Consider the following 20,665-nt stretch of genomic DNA (forward strand, 5'->3'; position numbering starts at 1 on the left):
AGAATCATCTGTTCTTAATCATATGCTACCTCCTGAAATGGTTGAACGTTGACCAATTCTTTTTGCTACAGCGACTCTGTGTATTCCTTATATCTTCTTTTGATGCTTCCTGCATCTCCCAGTATTATGCCCTTACAATTCTTCAATATTGCAGCTCAAGGGTTGAATTTACTCTTCAGTTCTTTCAGCTTAAGAAATGCCAAGCGTGGTCATCCCCTTTGATTTTCTAACTCCAGATTTTTGCAGATGTCATTATAATACTTTACTTTGTCTTCTTGAGCCACCCTTTGAAATCTTTTGTTTTAGTTCTTTTACTTCATCATTTCTTCCATTCACTTTAGCTACTCTATGTTCAGTAGCAAGTTTCAGAGTCTCTTCTGATATCCACTTTGGTCTTTTCTTTCTTTCCTGTCTTTTTAATAATGTTTTGCATTCTTCATGTATGATGTTCTTGATGTCATCCCACAGTTCCTCTGGTCTTGGTCATTAGTGTTCAATGCATCAAATCTGATCTGTTCTGTAGATGGCCTCTAAATTCAGGTTGAGTACACTGAAGGTCATACTTTGGCTCTTGTGGACTTGTCCTGATTCTCTTCAGCTTAAACTTGAAATTGCATATAAGCAATTGATGACCTGTTCCGCAGTTGTCCCCTGGCCTTTGCTGACTGATGATATTGGCTTCTCCATCATCTCTTTTCACAGGTGTAGTCTATTTGATTCCTGTGTGTTCCATATGGCAAGGTCCATGTGTATAGCTGCTGTTCATGCTGTTGAAAAAGTTATTTTAAATGAACAAGTCATTAGTCTTGCAAAATTCTATCCTGTGATCTCAGGCGTCGTTTTTATCACCAAGGCCTTTTCCAACTACCAATCCTTCTTTGTTTCCAGCTTTCACATTCCAATCACCAGTAATTATCAAGGAATCTTGATTACATGTTTGTTCAATTTTGGACCGCAGAAGTTGGTAAAAATCTTCAATTTCTTTGGCTTCGTTATTAGTGGTTGTCACATAAATTTAATTTTTTTTATTAACTGGTCTTCCCTGAGGCATATGTATATTATCCTATCACTGACAGTGTTGTACTTCAGGATAGATCTTGAAATGTTCTTTTGACGATGAATGTGATGCCATTCTTCTTCAATTTGTCATTCCCAGTATAGTAGGCCATATGGTTATCTGATTCACAATGGCCAGTACCAGCCCATTTCAGGTCACTAATGCCCAGGATATTGATCTATATGCATTCTGTTTCATTTTTGACGACTTCCAATTTTCCTAGATTCATACTTGGTACATTCTTTCACGTACTGATTATTAATGGATGTTTGCATCTGTTTCCTCTCATTTTGAGTCATGCCACATCACCAAATGAAGGTCCCAAAAGCTTGACTTCTTCCACGTCATTAAGGTCGACTCTACTTTGAAGAGGCAACTCTTCCCCAGTCGTGATTTGAGTGCCTTCCAATCTGAGGGGTTCATCTTCCTGCCATATATCAATGTTCCACAGTTATTTATAAGGTTTTAACTGGCTACTTATCTTAGAAGCAGACTGCCAGTTCCTTCTTTCTAGTTTGTCTTAGCTGGAAGCTCCACTGAAAACTATCTACCATGTGTGACCCTGCTAGTAGTTGAAAAACCAGTGGCATAGCTTCCAGCATCAGAGCAACATGTAAGTCACCACAGTGAAACAAACTGATAGATGAGTGGTGGAAGTTTTCATAACAATTAGATATAACCTATATGAAGCACTACAAAGTGTGCCAGACTAAGAATTGCCATTCAGGCATTGGCAGCCTTTCTTAATTTAGTTGCTAATGGCATTGCTAATGATATTTCCTAAGCTGTGATCTCATTTTTTTTTTTTCCTATTATTCAATATTACTCTTTTAGTTACAGCTGGATGGAACCTAAGTAAAAGCCATATTTTAAATACTTATTTATAATGGCAAAGATTTTGCAGGACAGAATAAATGGAAATCTCTTACCAAATTTTTTTTCCTATTCCAGAATTTACAAAAATTCTATAGAAGTAAATTTGTTTCATATCAAATGCCATCATTGAAAAATGAAATGTTATTATCTAGTTTAACAACCACTCACAAATAAGTTTGTTATTCAAGGAAAAGAATATTAGCGTAAGGAAGATATCTGTGTTTTACATGTCTCTGAAATTATGGGCAGTTCAAATTAATATAGTTTCCAAAATATATACTGTCCTAAATATCACACATTACGAGTTGATTGGTAAATTTGAGTGAGAGTATAAATTCTCATATCAATCATTTAACACTGTCTACTTCATGTCTCAGAAAAAGAAAATGTAACGGATTTAAAAAAGGAAACTATGCAGTTAAATTGCTTCCATTTTGCTTTTACAACTTTTATGATGCCAAGGTTTTGATAATTTGAGCCAAAAATATCATCTGACAGCATGTGTAATAATGGGTTTACATGTCTGAGTTTTTCTCAGAGATCAAAGAACTCTGCAGCTTTAACCTAATGAATAGTTTATTTTTGTTTGTTTGTTTATTTATTTTTAGTTTAGAAAATTAAGAAGAGAGATTAAGTCAATTAATACGTGTGAAATGTAAGAAATAAAATAAAGTGGGAACTCTGAAAATTTTATGTCATCTTTGCTTAGATTACATATTCTTCATTTAATTTCTGCAAATAAATCTAATTGTTGCCAAATTCCCAGTAGTTTAATGAATTGGATTAAATAATGGTTCTAATTATACTCTAGAGGGAAAAGATAACTGCTTACATTTTGGAATTATTCCATTTCTTAATAACTGAAAATCATTTACAGATGGGTGCCTTATGGTCTAAAATAGATGCTATATCTCAACATTTTCTGTTACCTTCAACAAACATTTATTGGATGATTATCATGTTCAAATTGAGATTTGTAAATATTACTTATTAATATAGCAGTGACCATACACACAGTGACTATAATATAATTAGCACATAGAGTTCATTCACATTCCTATTACAAATTACTGTTATGCTATTTTGGACCATATGGTATTTCCTTTTGTAAAATACTTTTTTCAGTTATTTAATTTTATTAATTTTTTCTTTTTCATTTTTTTTTTTCAGTTTTCCTGAATACATTTTCTTGAATTTGCTTTGTTTCTTAGCAAGAGTTAAGCACACTTTCAGAGTATATACTAACCAAAGCAACTTACTAATATGTGTTTTAAAGACCACATATATAGCTGGGAACACAAGAAAGCAAACTGTTTACATTTGCATTTTTTTTAATGCAGCAAGAACCAAGTGCCCATGCAAGAATTATGTAAGTTATTTTATACAAAATGTTAGTATACACTGTATTTTTCCTACTACTTTTAAAAAGGAATATATGCTTCTATTTGAGGTTCAGTTTTGGCACACACAAAACAAAAAAGAAAAAGAAGAATTTGCGGATAAAGACACAAATAAACATCTTCCTTCCTCCCTCCTTCCCTTCTTCCTTTTTCCCTCCATCCCTCCTCTCTTTAATTTTAATGAAAGAGTTGGTAATGGTTACTTAATAATTTTTATTTTGCACACCAAGACAGTCAAGATTTTGTCTGTTGGACACCTCGAGGACTGTATATACAGTCTATATAAATCTGATGGGCAGAAGGGGGAGAAAAACAATGATTCTTATCAGCCAAATGATCATAAAACTAGGTTTTCCAACAAGGTTCCAGATGATCAAGCTAGGTTTTAGATGTGACAGATCAAATGAAGCTGTGAGAAAAGTACAAATAGATGCTGGGAAAAGACAGTAAATTACAGAGGTACCTGCCAAATACCATCTGGTGGTTCAGAACAGGTGCTGAGCTCTAATCAACAGTCTAGTGCTTCAACTAACTCAGAGCTCTCCTAACTAGGGCTTATGTTGGAGGTTTTGGAATTTTTTGCCACCCAGCTGAGCTTTGCTGCCAGCTCCCCCTTGGGTCTGGTTACACTTGTCCAAGGGTTCAAATTTATAAAAGGCAGCAGTTTTGATCAGTTCATTTTGGTAGCTTGCATACCTAAAGAGACTTAGTCAAACCCACTCTAGGTCATCTTAGCATGAATTGTCATCCAAAACCTTAACAATATTCTTTGGATTGATCATTAACACATGATTCCCTACTGTTTGAATACCTTAATGAGCTTTCCAGTTATTCAGGTCAAAGGGATCTTCTATAGATTAATGTGTCTATAGACTGGGGCCTAAAGACCAGTGTCTATAGAGAGTAGAACTCAGAGCCAGCCATGCGATCCATGCCTATTACAAGTGTGTCGGTGTAGGCAGGCTTTCCAAACTGCACTCTCTCACAGCATCAGGACTTTTTCAGTCTTCAGGCTGGTCAAAGTATGTCTCCTCATATCCCCTATTTAGCATCTCTTTCTTACTTCTCCTGATGACAATTTTCAATTGTGGAAGACATCCCTTTTAATGTGTATGGTTTACTTAAATTTATAGCTTCAAAGAAGAGGATAATGAACTGCTGCCACCCTGAAATTATAACCTATATAATTTCATCACATGGAAAGGTAGAACTGGTTAGAAGATAGTCAAGTCAGAAATATTATGACACAGGTGGAACCTCCTTTTTGGTAGCTCGTCTTTCAGTTAGCAGAAGACAATCATAATATGGTATTTGTATTTATGTATTATTTTCAGTTTGCTAATCTCTTCCTCTTCTGTAACAATTTCATCCTAATCTGGGCAGTTTCAACAGTTTTATTGAAGGGCCAAGCAGTCTTTAAGCCTTTCTCATATACTAGGTCTTATCATTGCCCTAGTCCTAGGATCTCCATTAGAAACCATTTGAGACATTTTTGAAAGGCTTTTGTTCAAAGGCATTGACTTTACAATTTTGCAAGAAACGGAGATCTCTCTGACAATGATCTTAAAAACAGACATGGTGAAATTTTGACTGTAGGGTTTTTAAGTCCAAGAGAAAGGGTCAGAAGGTGATGCAGATACTAGTTGTTGTTAATTTGTCATCTAGAACCCATTGCCATCGAGTCAATTCCAACTCATAGCTACCATAAAACAGAATAGAAATGCCCCATAGGGTTTCCAAAGAGCAGCTAGTGGATTTGAACTGCTGACCTTTTGGTTAGCAACCAACCTCTTAACCACTACTCCCAGGGACACGTGCCAATTCTGAAAGCCTATATATTAGTAGTTCCTTGGATCTCTTTTTATCCCTCTGAGTTCCTCGCTCACACATTTGGCCTCTCTTCTTACTGTCTCCCTCCTACATATTCTTTTGATAGCGCCAATGCTGATCATCTACTTGTTTATGTGGTCCAATGGAGAAGTTTGTTTGTTTTGTTTTGTTTTAGTATTTTAGGAGCATTGCCACTTTACCAAAATCAAATTGCAGCTCATCAGTAAAGGAAGTAAAGGATTACAGTTATTCTTTTAAACAGATATGTGTACTAATATTATTGAACATGGGATTGTATATCATATGTAATTCACATTTGTTCTAATCTCAAATTTCACAAAAATACACAAAACCATTTATATTCTAAAATCCCAAAAGGATATAAAATTAATTCCATGTGTTTCAAGAGACTGGTATTAGGAGAAGGAAATTGACATTCAAAATGACATGAATGGACCATTCATTTGTAGGACCACTAATTCCATAGGGCAACTGATCATAAATTAAGGGCCTGACATGCAGTAATAGACGATTATATCTGACATAATGAAGTTATAATGGAAGGTGTTCGCACACTGCTTGACTATTAAGTGCCCATTTATTGTCCCTGCAGCAGGTGTGATAGTGATAGGCTATACAAATCACCCAGAAGAAATGTCAAAATAGGCTCCTTTGCTGATAAAGCACCACACATGTTTATTAATATAGCAGCTTGTCTTAGGATTGGCCCATCTGCTCATTTAAAACAAATCTTCTTCCTATAAATATTTCAAAGTTAAGAGCATGACCACTAGTATTAGTTCTGGAACAATAGAATTGGAAAGGGAAGAGGAGTAAAGGGAAAACAGCCAGAGCTTAAATAAAATATTAAAGTATTACCTTTTCTTTCTTTTTTTTCTTAAACCTTATATGTGTTTAACAGTAGAAGGGGCAGGGAGGCAGCTTTTAATATAGCATTTGCTTTAGATCAGGACTGCCTGAGTGTAGGCCGTTGTAAATGGTTCCACTTCCAGCTGTTGCTGGTGCCAGGTGAGAAATGGCAAATTTCACCAATGTTTTCAAAGTATACGTTTTAATAAAGTGTAAAATGAAGCACTTGATTAAGAAATTCTCCAGTGCGGCAGTTCATATGCATTTAAATTCGCCAGAAAATATTTTAGGTGGGTAGATTTTATAAGAAAAATAACACCACAAGTCTTTTTTTTTGCAGGGGAGAGGTTGGGGGGAGAGGAGACTTTTAAAAATCTCTAAGTATTTGCTTATAGAAAACCATTTTCTATAAAACAGCAACATTACTTTTTGATATAACAGGAGAAAACAACAGAAGCAAAATTTGAATGTTTACCCATTTTATTTTATTTTTTAACTTTAGGAAATCAGAAGTACAAGGCTAAGACATTTTCCATCTGGATCCCCAGGTTTTATATGCTTGCAGTGCAGCCTGTTCTTTCTGTGTTCTGTTTTCAAGAATGCTTTTGTATAACAAATAAGTATGCCCTGAGGTGGCCCTCTCAAACGAACATACATGTTTGAAATGAAGAAGTACAGTTGTTCAAAATAGTGAAACAAAGGAAAGGCACAGGCCATTTGGTGACCAGAGACGGTTCTCACTCTACAGACTTGGCTTCATTTATTCATTCATTAAAACCTAAATAAAGTCTGGCAGGCATGCCTTTCAGGTTCCAGGAAAGATCTTTATCAGACTCAGTATCACATAAATCGGCTCGTCATACTTTTCTAAATAAATTACATTTTGGGATAACTAATCACCTGGTGACCAAAGGGCCAATTCAATTACCTAGAAAAGGCAAAAGGCCTCATAAAACGCTGAAGTTATTTTTTACATCTCCCATAGACTGAAGGCAAATACTTTCCAACCATATATCATGTTCCATGTATTTTCAAAAAATTAGTAATGGGTGATCTTTAGCTTTAACATGAACTGTCCATGTCTTCCAGAACAGTATCAACATCTGTCCAAATTATCCAAATTAGAAATTATGGAATAATCTTGCACTTAGTCTCTCTCTCAAACTCACTATATCCATCCATCCAATCACCAAGTCCGTATGCTTTAACTGCTGTGTCTGTGAATCTATCATGTCTTTACTTCCATTGCTACTGCCTTTTAAATGAGCTCTGTGGTTAAGAGCTTGACTCCGAACTGAAAGGTAAGCAGCTTGCACCCACCAGCTGCTCTACCAGCCACTCCATGGGAGAAAGATGTGGCTGTCTGCTTCCACAAAGTTTTACAACCTTGGAAACCCTGTGATGCAGTTCTATAATGTCCTTAAGGTCACACAGAGTAGAAATCCACTCGACAGCAACAGGTTTGGTTTTGGTTTTATTGTCTTTCCTTAGTACTCTAAAAAAACCTTTCTTGAAATAATTTACCAGTTGTCTGTCTCTAACCCATCTTAAACACTGGAGTCAACATTTTATGTTGAATAACTGTATTAATGCTTTCCCTGGCTGAAGCCCCTAGTGCTTTCTCAGTATCTTCTGGGTAGTTAGAATTGTTAGGTTTAGTATACAATGCCTGATATAATCTAGGTCACAATCTGCTTTGCCAGTTTCTTCTTCCCAGACCACCTCAGTTGTGGACAAGGAAGCCTCCTTAGTTCTCCAGGCAATACAGACTAATCCAACAATCAGCAGCCAACAGAATCTAAAACTATTCTTGCTTTAACAGGATAACATTCCCTGTGCCTACCCTGAGAATTTGATCCCTGTGGGCTCCAGTAAATGTGGTCTTTTCATTGGTTTATCTGTTAGGGCTCTTATTCACTATAGGGACAGCAACCCTAGGGCATTTATTAAAATGAGGCTGTGTTCCCCTAGGCACTGCTTCTAAAGGGCTCATCTCTCAGTCAGACTGCAAAGTGAATTTGCTTGTTTCCAATCTTCCCTCCAGCTTCAGAGAAGTCACACATTACCCAGAGGCCAGAAACTAATGTGGAAAATGGAGGAGAAAAAAGGAAACAGACTCTTTAGAGAACTTAAGTGGCAGGAGGGAATTCTGTAAATGAAATTTTAAGGAAAGGGCATGCTAATATGATTGGATTTATCTCTCTCTAAACCATTCTCCACCCAGCAGCTAGAGTCATCTTTTAAAAATCTAAATCAGATTATGTAGTGCTCTGCATAAAAACCCTTCAGGGATATTCACAGTTCTTAAAATAAACCCCAAAGTCCTTACATGGCCTACAAGGCAATGTATGATCTGAGTCCTTTTAAATCCTCTGCCCATATTCTCTCTTTCCCCTCTTACTCCTCTGCTCCAAAATTATCATGTTCATTTAATTGCTTAATTTTTTTTTGTTGTTTATAGTTTATCTTCTCTGTTTAGACTGTATGTTGCGTGGGAATCAAAGTCTTGCCAGACTTTTTTAACAGTGTAATCCCCTGAGTACCTGGCAAATATAATGCCTTAATTGTAATTATAATTATATAATCATATAATTATATATATAAATATAATTATAATTATATGAATTAACATATAATTTATTAATAAATGAATTAACCCACCTTAAATTTTCTGTTTCAGGGTCTTTGAATATACTGTCCTTCAACTTTAATCATGGCTGGCTCAATCTTATTCTTTAAGTTTTGGCTCAATGGTCAACTCCTTGGAGAGGTCTTTGTTGACCACTTACCTTACATATACCCTCAACAGCTCTAAAAATGATCTATCATTATCCTGCTTGTTTAATCAATAATTTATCTTTTTGGTCACCTTCCCCACAAAAACATAAAGTTCATGAGGGAAAAATCTCTTGTGCATCACTGTACCTCCAGTAGTGTACAATGCACATAGGGACTGTAGTAAGCATTGAATATACCAGAGTCACATCAAAAATTCATTTGACTTAAATTCAACTGCATCCACTCAAAAAGAAAGTTGGGGAAAATTTCATCTGCCATTTCACTCAAGGTGCACATCTCTCAGAGCTATAGGAGGAGTGAGGCCAATGTTCCGTCAGTCCTATTTCTGTCCCCCAGTGCCTCTCATCACATAAGCATCCCCACACCTAGGACAGATCTGGGGTATTTTTATATTCACATTTTCTGATATTGAGGAAAAATTGTCTTGTGGACATATCCTATATCATGGATGATTAGGGAGATTTTCCAAGGTGTTTATGTTTATTTTATTTTTTTATTTTGCCTTACTCACTATCTTCAGAATCCAACCCATGCATTAAATGCAGCTGCATAGAATGTTTGTTGATCCTGAATGAAAGTGGGAGTCTTTTAGGGAGGCACAGAGAAAAGCTGATATCTGCTGTTGTTGGTTGCCATTGAGTCAATTCTGAGGAGCATGAGAACACCGTAAACTCTACTGGAGACTTACTTCCTTGATCTTGACATATATAAGATACACTGAGCTCTAGACAACAGCAGTAAGGTATCACTGCTAAATTAAATTAATCAATATTTGTATAGAATTGTACAGATTATGAAGCACTTTCATATATCATAGATGATATTTGATACATAAACAACCTTAGGAAAGAGGATTGTTGGAGAATCTGAGGTGCCATGGCTATAAGATTTGTTCATGATTAAATAGTTAATAAACTGTGGTCCCAGGATTAAATCTGTTGTTGTTGTTGTGTTCCATCAAATCAGTTCCAACTCACAATGACCCTACAGGACAGAGTAGAACTGCCCCATAGGGTTTCCTAGGCTGTAATCTTTTATGGGATTAGATCATCAGGTCTTTCCAACCACTGACCTTTCAGTTAGAACTCAAGTGCTTAACCATTGAGCAACCAGGGCTCCTCAGGATTAAATCCAAGCATCTAAACAAAAAACAAAAAAAACCCACTGCTGTTGAGTCGATTCCGACTCATAGAGACCCTATAGGACAGAGTAGAACTGTCCTATAGAGTTGCCAAGGAGAGCCTGGTGGATTGAACTGCTGACCTTTTGGTTAGCAGCCATAGCTTTTAAACACTACCCCACCAGTGTTTCCAAAGCATCTAGGCATCCACATTTAAACTGCATATTTCCATGTGACTCCACCTAGGAGAAGGTAATGGCAAATTTATCAGGAGTGCCTGCTTCAGGGAGGGAAACTTTTTGGCTGGTAGTATAGATTGAATTGTGTCTCCCCAAAAAATATGTGCAGTAAATCATAAAACCTGCACCTGTGAATGTAATTCCATTTGGGATAGGGTTTTCTTTGTTATGTTAATGAAGCCATATCAGTGTAAGGTGTGCTTTAACACTTTCCTTAACCCAAACCAAAACCAAACCCAAACCCACTGCTGTCCAGTCAATTCTGACTCATAACGACCCTGTAGGACAGAGTAGAACTGCCCCATAGAGTTTCCAAGGAGCACCTGGCAGATTCGAACTGCTGACCTCTTGGTTAGCAGCTGTAGCACTTTCCTTACTATGGATTTAACTGTACACCAGACAATTTTTAAGCCTCTGGACCTCAGAGGTAAGCATTATTCCAGTTCTAATGCTTTTAGTATCAAAGTGGGTCTCTTTTGAAATGCGTGAAACTCAGTAGACAGAACTAGAGCCTTATTGTTATATAGGTTGAACATTCTATTAGGTGATGCTTCCTGGATTTGTTAGTTTTGTAAACTTTTGCCTTTTTCCTCTTTATTTCTGTGAGATAAGGCTTGCAAGCACGATTATACCTTTCCTGTGCGACAGTTAGGAAGCTCTGGTGGGTTTGTTTTGTTTTTTCAGTGTCATATTGGAAAACCAGAGGTTCTGCATGTAACCTAATGGAAAGGCACCTGCAATATTTAGTTCTTATTGGTATATTGTCATACCACAGATTGGTGGCACCACAGGGCCACTTGCTTATGTTACCAGATCATATGTCTCAAAATCCATAACTCATATCAAAAATTCCAAATTGGTCTTTGAGTCAGTATGCCATAATTAGTGAAAACACATAGCATCAAAAATTTAAAAAAATAAAAATTTAGTAGTAAGAGGGTTAAACCAATCACTTTTGCAATATAAAGGAGCCAGTTAGGCATAGAAGCAAGTAACCACTCCAATGGGGAAAAGATAGATGCCCTTGGAGATCTCCAAGGAATACCATGAAGAATGCTAGAGAAGAGACAAGGATTTTCCCCCAAAGAAAGTCTTTCCCTAGAGCCAACACCCAGAATTTAGACTTCGAGCCAACTAAACTGTGAGAAAATAAATGTCTGGTTTTTAACCCTTTTGTTACCAATTTTTTATTTTATTTTTTACATTTTTTGATGGCATGTGTTTTCAATATTGGAATGCATGCTTACTAATTGAGTATGTTTAAAATTTTGGTTGGTAACATGGATTTTGATAAATATGATCTGGCAACACAATCTGCCAATGAGACAAGTGGCACTTTGGTGCCACTGATCCATGGGATGACAGTATGCCACTGAGAACTAGGTAGATAATTTATTGCTGGCACCTTTCCATTAGGTTACATGGGTACCTCTGGTTTTCCAAATATAACACAAAAAATCCAAAACAAACCCATCAGGGCTCCCTAACTACCACATGGGAAAACCATAATTATGCTTGCAAGCCTCATCACACAGAAATAAAGGGAAAAAAAAGGCAAAAACTTACAAAACTAACACATCCAGGAAGGATTACCTAATAGAATGTACGACAATGAGGCTCCACCTCCAGTCTGCTGAGCTTCGCACATTTCAAAAGGGACCCACCTTGACACTAAATACATTGGGACTGGAATGATGCCTTACCTCTGAGCTCCAGAGGCATAAAAATTGGCTGGCATACTGTTTATGCCAATGGTAACAAAATTAAAGCCACCCACTAGTAGTGTTTCAGTTATAGCAGCAATAAGAAACTAAGACAGCTAAACTTTTAAGAATTGGAAATAATTGCTGGACTCAAACCTATAAACGACAAAGAGAAAAGTACTTCTTAGTACTGAGGGAGCAAAGTCCCTCTGCACTAAGAATATAATGCTGTAGGGGTAACAGATAAAGTCAAGGCTTTCCCTACAGAATAATACGCCTGGTAGCAGCTCAGGAAACAAGATCCTCATTCTCCAAGTTGCAATATATAAGTGGACAGGAGAAAAGGACAACACAATAGGATCGCTGTACAGCAAAGGCATAGTGACAGTAATCTCTATGTTGCAAGCTCCACCCAATTTCAAGATGAACATACTAATAATGATAGTGATGACTCATTGGCAGAAACGCCTTCCTCCCTCCTGTCCAATGGCTTTAGTCAGGCATCTTTCATATTTGTGGCATCTTGGATGTCATTCTGTGCCTCATCTTGTACTCCCTTGGATTCGAACGTGGGGGCAAGTGCTCCCCTCTGTACCCTCTTGCTACACCTCTACTGTGCAGTACAGTACTACCTACTATCCAGGTATAAAAGATGAATCTAGAAAAAGGCAATCATTACCTAATCTCAGGCAACTGACTTTAAGTATAAAACAAGATTAAAAAATTCAAAGGTTAACCAATTATAATTTTTATCGTACCTGTATCTTCTGTAAGGAGCCCTGGCCGTGCAACGCTTAAGTGCTCAGCTGCTAATGAAAAGGTTGGCAGTTTGAATTCACCCAGTGGCTCTGTGGGAGGAAGACCTGGCGATCTGGTCTTGTAAAGATTACAGCCTGAAAAACTCTATGAGGCAGTTCTACTCTGTCATATGGGGTCGCTATGAGTTGAAGTTGGATGGAACCTAACAACAACATCTTTTATATTCATTGTCAAGTAGGAACTGTTACATTCAAGGAGATACTCCTGATTTGGGTGTGTATGTATGTGTGTGCCAAATAATTTGCAATCTTACTGCTGTGGGTATCTAGCATGTGGGGATGAGGGTGGCTCTTACATTTGGAGGTCAAGGCAAACGTCTTTTTTCAGCTGACTAGCAAGCTGTTTATTTGCTCCAAGCAGCAAGGTAATTAACTTTTAGTTAGGTATAAATTTATTTTTCAGTGAGTACCTGACCATTAAGCAATTTTTGGGAGACATTAAAAAAAATCAAATACAGGATTTCTTATAAAAAGAAAATAAAATGAAATTTAGATCACTGATGTGTATATAATTTGTAATACATATCGGAGTGCTTGACTTCTTTTGGGGGGGTCTGCTTTTAGACACATTTTTGAGAGAAATGATAAGACATTTTACAGAAAGGGGCAATAGGATAGTAATAGAACAAAGATATTCTATTTTACAGAAGAAGTCAACAGACAAAAATATATATATGTGTATAAGTATATATGCACATACACACATATATTTATATATATGTCGCTGGATAGTAACATAAGTGCTCAAACTGTGTCATATTGTGTTCTTAAGATCTTCTTAAAAAGACTATGGTACTATATTATGGATGGTCAGATCTTGCCCTACACTTACTCTCTGCTGGTAATATGTTTCATTAAGAATTAGTTGTTACAATATGTAATCCTGGAAACTAAGTCACAATCTATTTTGTACAGACGGAAAGCTGTCATAGCAGATTTTTATAGATGTCCGGGTTTGAATTCTGGCTCCCATACTATTTGTCTGACCTTTACGTAGTAAAAGAACCTCTCCATGGCTCAGTTTTCTTATCCAGAAAATAAGAATACTACTACTAACTGCCTCATGGGGTTGGGAAATTAATGAAATAATAATCCATGTCAAGTGCTTAGAACAGAGCCTGGTACAAATGGTCATTGCTTAATAAACATTGCTGCTGCTTCTGCTATTGTTCTCCTCCTCCTCCTCCTCATTATTATTATTATTAAAACCAAAAACCAAACCTGTTGCTGTCAAGTCAATTCCAACTGACAGTGACCACTCAAACAGATGATATCTATGGAATATATATTGTAATTGATTTTTTTTTTAATTGGGTGAGAAGGATTCATACAGATTATTTTTAGTTTGAATATATGATTTAAAGACAATTTTCATAGTAAGTGTTAGCTATAATTATTGTTATCATTACTGCCTAGCAATACCTCACTGTAAAATTGTGATTTTTTTTTTTTTTTTTTTAGTATTTTCTCTCTGAACAAAATAAAGCAGCTCTATTTCCACTTTTCTTGAAGGAGACTTAACACTAAATAAGACAAAGAGAAGTAAACCCTAGAAATGCAGTAGCAATCTTAGGAAACCTGGGTCAGTTAGTAAACTTAGGAGAGAGGGTACAGGGAGTACAATGGTGAGGGGGTGAAGTTCAGAGGACCCAACCCTGTTACCAAACTCTGGCTGCTTAATAAATCAGTTACGGTTGAGCTGACACTGAATCATGGTGGCTCGATGTGTGTCAGAGTAGAACTGTACTCCATAGGGTTTTCAATGGCTAATTTTTTGGAAGTTGATCACCAAGCCTTTCTTCTGAGGTACCTCTGGAAGAAACCTCCAACGTTTCAGTTAGCAGCTGAGCACATTAACCATTTGCATCGGCCAGGGACTCCTCATGGCTGCTTAGAAACATCCTAATCTCTGTGACTTTCCCTTTCCCTAAGCAGTAGTAGGAAACCCTGGTGGCGTAGTGGTTAAAAGCTACGGCTGCTAACCAAAGGGTCAGCAGTTCGAATCCGCCAGGTGCTCCTTGGAAACTCTATGAAGTAGCTCTACTCTGTCCTATAGGGTCGCTATGAGTCAGAATCGACTCGATGGCACTGGGTTTGGATTTTTTAAGCAGTAGTAGCTTGGTTGAGGAATCATCATATTGAAGTCAAGGCTCATTAGCGGTATATCTGTCATCAGCTACATAGAGCATGAAGGAGAACGTTCAGACCAGGACAGTACTGTCTATTCAGAACATGATACTATAAAAACCGAAAAATCAAACCTGTTGCCACTGAGTCTATGCCAACTCATGGTGACCCTATAGAACAGAATAGAACTGCCCCACAGGATTTCTAAGGAGTAGCTGGTGGATTTGAACTGCTGACCTTTTGGCTAGCAGCTGAGCTCTTAACCACTTTGTCACCAGGGCTCAAGGCTCTATTTAATGCCCTTTGAATAACAATTCCATTACCCAGTGCGGAAGTGGATCAGGTGGAATTCAAACTGTTTTCCCCCCTTATTCAGGCTTTTTTAAGACCACCCAGGACATGTCAACTAAGATCCTAATATGAAAAACTACCAGATCACACTACTCTCTGGAATAATTATTCTCAACACATGAATTATAGACTTCAATGGTCTGTAAGAGCAGACTAAATTGTTTCAAAGTATAAATACTGGCTTTCAAACAATAAACTTATGTTTGTAAAATATGTTAGCATTTACACAACCCTAATACTCCTGACAATACTGAATAAAAAGTACATTTTATCATTAGATTTAGAATTTAATTTTAAATAAATTCAACCAAAATCCAATTATTATAATTTAGTATTATAGTACTATACTAGATACTAGAAATATGATGACGATCAATTGGTTTGAATGAAAAAGTGATAGAATACTTGCGAGACTAAGTGAGACAATGCATATAAAATGTTTCTTCTGTATCTGGCACAAAACAAGTTCTTAATGAATGAGACTTGTGTTTACCATTAATATTAAAAAGCTATACCCTCTGCCTTTGTCTTGTAGGTATTCACAGTGTACTTTAAATGAAGGAAAAAAAATGTTTAGCATCTCCGAGAGCAAGAAGAAAGAATATTTACTTACCATGGCAGATGTACTCTGATAGATCCAAGTTTCATTCTTATCCACTTGGGTAGAGCATGAATTTGTATGGTAATTGTTTTCTAACATATAAAGCCTGTTAACCACATAAGCTAGAAAACCACTATCTTAGAATATTAGACAAGAGGAAAGGAAACTCTTCAATAAGAACACAAGATGGTCAGTTCCTATTTTATTTTAATGAATTTGAAATGTATTTATATTTCACTGGATAATACTGTGTGTTAATGATTCTAATTTGGGATGCTAAATTTTTGGCTATGTTCAACATAGATGCACCAGCCAGGACCACCTGCTTATTTTGAACTTTAAAAAATATTTGCTTGAATATAATTCAATTCACACATGAAATTTAATGCCTAGTATTATTCTAGTTCATTGATTATGTGCCGAATGAACCATGTTTGTATTACTTAATTATAGGAAAAAAAATTAAAAATAGATACAGTCTTTCAGTATGCCCAAATATTTCCATTTTTTCCTCATAGTACAAATTGTAACTATGAACAAGAAGGAACAATTAGCAAATTGATAAACAAATCTTCCATGTTAGACTTCTTGTTAAATGTAAGAACTACCTAAACCCAAAAAAACGCACTGCAATGGAGGCAATTCCAGCTCATAGCGACTCTAGGGGATAGAACAGAGCTGTCCCATAGGATCTCCAAGGCTGTACATCTTTCTTCAGCAGAGTGGCTGGTGGTTTCGAACTGTCAATCTTTCAGTTAGCAGCCAAGCTCTTTAACCACTGCACCACCAGGGCTCACTAAATGAGATAAATACAATTTTTAGTACCTTTATTACTAGTGGTTTACGAATAGGAAGGTAGAGTATATCAGATGACCGATTAAAAAAAAAATTTTTAATAGCAGAACATCAAAAATATTATTCTTAGGAATGTAACTGGAAGACATTTTTCAGAAGTTAACCTTTTTTCTTGGTTACTGACAGTAATTTATCTAACTTCCATTTCTAGTGATGTTCTAAAGAATTCCTGGGTTGGGTTCTATGGCTGCTAACATTGTTCCCAAATTGTAGAGGAAAACCATGGAAGTTTATGTAGTGAGTAAAAACAAATAGAATAAAAACAGCAAGCAAGCAAAGTCTGAACCGGGGTGGCATGCCCCAACTGATATATTTGAATCTCAAAATATATACGCTTCTACTTAGGATTCTGACTGAGCTTCCTGTATAATCGCCTACCCAATCATCTTCGTGGAGTATTTCTTCCTATGACATACAATGAGACATGATTCTAGGGTAGGGTATTGTGCATGTGAGTGGTTTAGAGGCAAAATAAAGGTTGGGGTGAAAGGATGGTTGGCAGGGATACAAGACCTTCAGAACTACAACTCTTAATCAAACTCTTAATGAGTCCTGCTAAGGACACCAATGTGCTTATTTACAAATCTGTCACAAACTACTCAAGTAGACTTTCTTTCATTATCACATATAATGTAGATAACTGGGAAATAATGTCTCAAAAGCTTGTAGAACTTATGTGCATACAGAAATATACAATAAATCTCATTAAACTAACTGCAAAATTATAACAAACTTGTTCTTATAATAAAAGGTTTAAAAAGAATATTGCTTCTAGATAAAGCTAATTTTTTTAAGTCCTGATTAATGAGACATATGGTGAGAAAAATTAGCATAATTGTGAATGCTGATTCAGGACCTTATTTTTATTAAGTAGTTTATAGTGAGGGCTGTGACTATTTTTCTATTTATAGTGGCAGCTCCGGTTAATTACCTTGTAATATATTATGACATTAATGTACTAGTAAACTACTGGAATTTATATCCCTATTCAGTAATAAAATCTGTAAATGGAAGAATGCATATAAGGCCATCCTAAGCACAATTTTTTTTTTTTAAGCACAAATTATGTGGCTAAATGCCATGTATGATACCATTAGATTTAAAGAACATAATCTCTCAAATTTACTCATCAGTGTGTAAGTGCCATTGTATTTATAAACAACAACTATTTTGCAATTGTAGAGAACATAACATTTTATTCAAGGGTATTTTGTACTTTGCTACTACTTTTTCCTTAGGGTTATACAAAATCAAAGAAGAAACAGAAGGTAAACAAATGCACCAAGGTCACAAAATGATTTTTTTTTTTTTCCTAAAACAAATAGGAGCAAAGATGAAAGAAATCAAGAGATCTAAATTAGATAGGGTGGTGATATATGGAGTGAAACCAAAATGATTTATGTATGTTATAGATTGAATTATGCCCTTCAAAAATACGTGTTGAAATCCTAAACCCCTATACCAGTGGATGCAGTCCCATTTGGGAATGTGACTTTCTTTGTCATGTTAATGCATCCATATGAATATAGGGCCTGTTTTAAACCAATAACCTTTGAGATGTAAAAAGAACAGATTAGTCACAGAGAAGGAAGCACAAATGGAGAGGAGGGTACATGCCACATGAAGATCACCAAGGAATCCAGGAAGAGAAGGTGAAGAGAGACAAGGACCTTCTCCAAGAGCTGACAGAGAGAGAAAGCTTTCCCTGAGAGCTGGTGCCTTGTTAGCCTTGTAAACTGTGAGAAAATAAATTTGTTTGTTAAAGCTACCCAGCTGTGGTACCTCCGTTATAGCAGCACTATGAAACTAATAAGTGATGTAGAATTTGAGGGGGTGGGGAGCATGAGGCTACATATATATCCAAAAGTATACAGTAATAAAAAAACCAAAAACCAAACCCACTGCCGTCGAGTCGGAGCCACATTTTATATAGGGATTACTTTTTTTTAGATGCTAGGCTTTATTCTATATTATCTCTAATCCTCACAAAAGCACTAAAATGGTTTTATATATATATATATATATATATATACTTTTTTTATAGGAGTTGAGGAAAATAACATTAAGAAAGTCTAGAAACTCCCAACTTTAAATTTACTGATTCTACCTCTCTTTATTTCACCAGTCATTTCTCTTACTTCATTCTAAATTTATTTTACTCTATATACCTACCTCTGATAGACTATAAATGGCTCCAAATTCCTCCCCTTCCTGTGTATATAGCCTTTTAGATTGTAGGTCCTCTATCAGGAGATGGAATATATTTCTTCCCTCTTAAACGTGAATTGTAAACCCTGGTGACTTAGTGGCTAAGTGCTACGGCTACTAACCAAAGGGTCGGCAGTTCGAATCCACCAGGTGCTCCTTGGAAACTCTATGGGGCAGTTCTACTCTGTCCTATAGGGTTGCTATGAGTTAGAATCGACTCGACGGCACTGGGTTTGTTTTTTTTGGTAAACCTGAATTTGAATCAGTGGTTTGCTTTATCCAGTGAGATATTAGCAACTCTAACATGAGCAGAAGATTGAAAAGCACCTAAACTAGGAGATTTGCTTTCTCATTGCTGGAAACTCTTTGACACAACGTGAATACGCCTGGTTTAGTTTGCTGGATGATGAGAGACATTTGACCTTCATCCCAGTTGACATTAAGGTGACTAACAAATATGTGTGCAAGCCCCCTCCTCACAAAAATACAAAAAAACAAAAAAAAAACAACCTCCTAACTACTAACCATCCAGCCCCAGCCAAGCCAGCACACAACTCACTCTACCAACGCACCTAATTATAACGAAGTTTTCTTGTTTTAAGCCATTAGGTTTGGAATTGGATTGTTATACCACCACCTCAGCATTGCCTCTTTCCCAAATCATCCTGGGATTATGTCTGATTAAAATCACCAACTAGTGTTCACAGGCCTACATTTTTAGTAGGAACATCATTTTTTTTAATAATATTTATTGTGCTTTAAGTGAAAATTTACAGATCAAGTCAGTCTCTCACACAAAAACCCATATATACCTTGCTACACACTCCCAATCACTCTCCCCCTAATGAGACAGCCGCTCTCTCCCTCCACTCTCTCTTTTCATGTCCATTTCACCAGTTTCTAACCCCCTCTATCCTCTCATCTACCCTCAAGGCAGGAGATGCCAACATAGTCTAAAGTGTCTACCTGATCCAAGAAGCTCCTCCTCACCAGCATCCCTCTCCAACCCATTGTCCAGTCCAATCCATGTCTGAAGAGTTGGCTTCAGGAATGGTACCTGTCCTGGGCCAACAGCAGGTCTGGGGTCCATGAACACCGGGGTCCTTCTAGTCTCAGTCAGACCATTAAGTCTGGTCTTATGAGAATTTTGGGTCTGTATCCACTGCTCTGCTGCTCCCTCAGGGGTTCTCTGTTGTGTTCCCTGTTAGGGCAGTCATGGGTTGTAGCCAGGAAAGATCTAGTTCTTCTGGTCTCAGGATGATGTAGACTCTGGTTCATGTGGCCCTTTCTGTCTCTTGGGCTCGTAATCACCTTGTGTCCTTGGTGTTCTTCATTCTCCTTTGATCCATGTGGGTTGAGACCTATTGATGCATCTTAGATAGCTGCTTGCTAGCGTTTAAGACCCCAGACGCCACTCTTCAAAGTGGGATGCAGAATGTTTTCTTAATGGATTTTATTATGCCAATTGACTTAGATGTCCCCTGAAACCATGGTTCCCAGACCCCTGCCCCTGCTACGCTGGCCTTTGAAGCAATCAGTTTATGCAGGAAACTTCTTTGCTTTTGGTTTAGTCCAGTTGTGCTGACCTCCCCTGTATTGTGTGCTGTCTTTCCCTTCACCTCAAGTAGTTCTTATCTATCTAATCAGTGAATGCCCGTCTCTCACCCTACCTCCCTCCCCCCTCATAACCACAAAAGAATGTTTTCTTCTCAGTTTAAACTATTTCTCAAGCTTTTATAATAGTGGTCTTATACAATATTTGTCCTTTTGCAACTGACTAATTTCACTCAGCATAATGCCTTCCAGGTTCC

General features: G+C 36.9%; 1 protein-coding gene across 12 annotated transcripts in view; it reads right to left on the minus strand.

The window, feature by feature from the left end:
• Nucleotides 1-20,665, minus strand: part of ADGRL3 (adhesion G protein-coupled receptor L3) — a 945,099-nt gene that overhangs the window by 234,952 nt on the left and 689,482 nt on the right. The gene's annotated exons all lie outside the window — the stretch shown is intronic.

This window comes from Elephas maximus, chromosome 5 (assembly GCF_024166365.1).
Source record: "Elephas maximus indicus isolate mEleMax1 chromosome 5, mEleMax1 primary haplotype, whole genome shotgun sequence".
Classification (NCBI taxonomy): domain Eukaryota; kingdom Metazoa; phylum Chordata; class Mammalia; order Proboscidea; family Elephantidae; genus Elephas; species Elephas maximus.